The sequence below is a fragment of the Neopsephotus bourkii genome, unplaced genomic scaffold (genome assembly GCF_033783945.1).
Source record: "Neopsephotus bourkii isolate Nb327-2 ecotype Australia unplaced genomic scaffold, CSIRO-AGI_Nbou_v1 NB_1517, whole genome shotgun sequence".
NCBI lineage: Eukaryota > Metazoa > Chordata > Aves > Psittaciformes > Psittacidae > Neopsephotus > Neopsephotus bourkii.
The window spans coordinates 8,278-11,036 of NW_026901993.1; positions in this window are offsets into that span (position 1 = coordinate 8,278).

Consider the following 2,759-nt stretch of genomic DNA (forward strand, 5'->3'; position numbering starts at 1 on the left):
AGGATCATTTCCAGTGTTACGGTACAGTGATGAATATCCTAAAGCTCTACCCCCAGGATATTTCTTGATATGTGGAGACCATGCATGGCCAGGAATTCCTTCTAAACCCTTTGGAGGACCATGTTATCTAGGTAAATTATCCCTTTTTGAAGCCTCCAAAAGGCATTTAGTTCAGGATATGAAGGATAGCCTTCGCAGACACAAACGATCCATTGGGCAATTAGGCCCGAATTGCGATCCCTCTTTGAGAATCTGGAATCACACCGCAAGATTTTTGGCAGCATTATTTGTATCAAGTATAGCTGCGGGAAAAGCATTGGCAGGTATACATCATTTGGCATGTTGGGCGGCTAAGCAGTTGCCACAGACACAGAGAGTGTAAGACATGAATCTTTACAAAACAGAGCAGCAATTGACTTTGATTATTGGCCCATGGACATGGTTGTGAGGATTTCGAAGGTATGTGATGCATGAACTTATCTGACCATTCTGAATCAATTCATTCTAAGCTCCGAAAATTGCAGGAAAATATGCAAGAGCTTAGAGTTGTTGGAGGAGGGTTGGATGAATGGCTAAATAACCTAGGAGTTACTGGATGGTTCAGAGAAATACTTAAACAAAGCCTTCTAATCTTGGTTATAGTACTACTCATTTTAATGATTATACCTTGCATAATACAAGTTATATCAAGATCACTTCATAAATTAATAGAAGGAGCATGGATAACTCTGTCATAAATAATATAGTAAAAGAATTTACTAACTTTATAGAAAAAGGGGGGATTGATGCAGAGGGTTGACCAATGTACAGGGGGTTGTACAAGGTTGTACAAGGGGGTTGTACAGGGGGGTTGTACGGGGGGGTTAGAGGAATTTGCTTGCCTAGACAAGGCATTGTCTGTTGTAAATGCCTACTAAGCAGAACAAAGACACCTAGTCCTATTGATAAGGAAAAGCAGACACCTGGTCCTATTGATAAGCGGACACCTGATTATAATGATAAGTAGCTATTGATAAAGAAAAGCAGAGACGTGATTCTATTGATAAGTAGCTATTGATAAGGAAAAGCAGACCCCTGATACGGGGGAGAAGCAGATGGTTTATGGCTGGGGCACCGACCAAACCCTAAGGCCATATGTGAAGACTAAAAGGTGAAAAGTTCAAGAAGAGGAAGACTCATTTACTTCATCCTGAAGACCCCTACCCACAAGAGGAAGATTCATTTACTTCATCTTGAAGACCCCTACCCACAAGAGGAAGACTCATTTACTTTATCTTGAGACCCTTGCCCATGACCAGAGGGGGCACTGCGCAGGCTCAAAGGACTTTCTAGGTCATTATAATACGAAGCGGGGATAGAATATGAATATGTATAGGTGTACTGTGCAACCTTGTGACTTTAGAGGATAAATGTAGAGGGAAACAACACTGTGACAAGCATGACTTTGAGGAATTATCCCTGTGCGTCTCAGCGCTGAATAAAAGCATACCTACTTTACAACTTTTAACGAGTTGTGGAGTCAATCCGCGCATCAATATATAATTTTCGTATTTATAACTTTTAAACATCATTCCCCCAATATCACAGGCCAAACAACATCTCTCCAGCTTAGTTTCCCTCTCCTTTTCCAAAGCCAAAATTAGGGATCTGGCAGAGCTATATTAATTTCACATTCTGTCTGCCACTCCGGGTGGTTTCTTAAAGTGAAAAACATATCTGTATATAGTACTTAATTCCATTTTCCTGGCCACCTCAAACCAACATTCATTGTAACAATGTATTATAATTCAGAGTTCCATTTTTTAGGCTGTTTCTCCTGATCTTCCAAAGTATATAAAGGCCACCATTGGTTACAATATTTTATCAACCTTTTTTTGTTTTCTGAGCCCCCAGAAGACCCTCCCAGTTCTTTCCAATGTGCCAAAATGTAACACAATGGGCTTTTCTTCAGAATCCCCTTGTTTTAACCGGCTCCCATTTCAAACAATCTTTTACAAATCTCTATAGCTTCTCTTTCCCAGTGCTCTGCAAATGCACTTAAAGAAAATATGAGAGCACCTACACACGAGTTCTATGATATTCTCAGGGGGTTCAGTAAAATAATATCTCTGGGTTCTGCAGATCAACTCCCCTGTTGTTAGATCACAGTTTTGGTTCCATCAAAATTTACACTGTCCTGGTATCCACAGCAGGTTCCACTGTTCAAAAGTTATTATGCACCCACATGTGAAGCTGCAAGCCTCTGGTACTGAGTGTAAAGTCCAGGTCTCAAGAGTAGGACTACAGATATTAGAGGTTATACGTCTGTTATACAGCCACTGGGGCGCAGAGGGAACTCTTCTTAACTCCCCCATTAGCAAAAGTTTACTTTTTTCTACTCCTCCCCCACCGCTTAAGCACTGTACTCTTTAACACTAACTACAGACATATACACACACAAAACACTTAGACACAACACAAAACAAAGACTCTTTGTCTGTCTCCGGCAGCTCTCCTCGCAGAGAACACGGTCGCTTCATAGCTATGCTACGTTTCAGTCGCACAGAGACACAAACACAATCACACTTACAGATGGGATCCCACACTCTCACACTATGGTTCCGCTTACCCTTCTCCTGCTTCTTATGGTAGCAGGTCCAGTCCTGGTTCCTAGAATTTGAGATGCAGCGGATAAATTTCAAGCATACTGTTTCCCCGCAGCTGGCACAGGTTGTTGTCTTTCCCCACAGTAAGCGGACGAGAAGTGGAGCTCTTCCAGG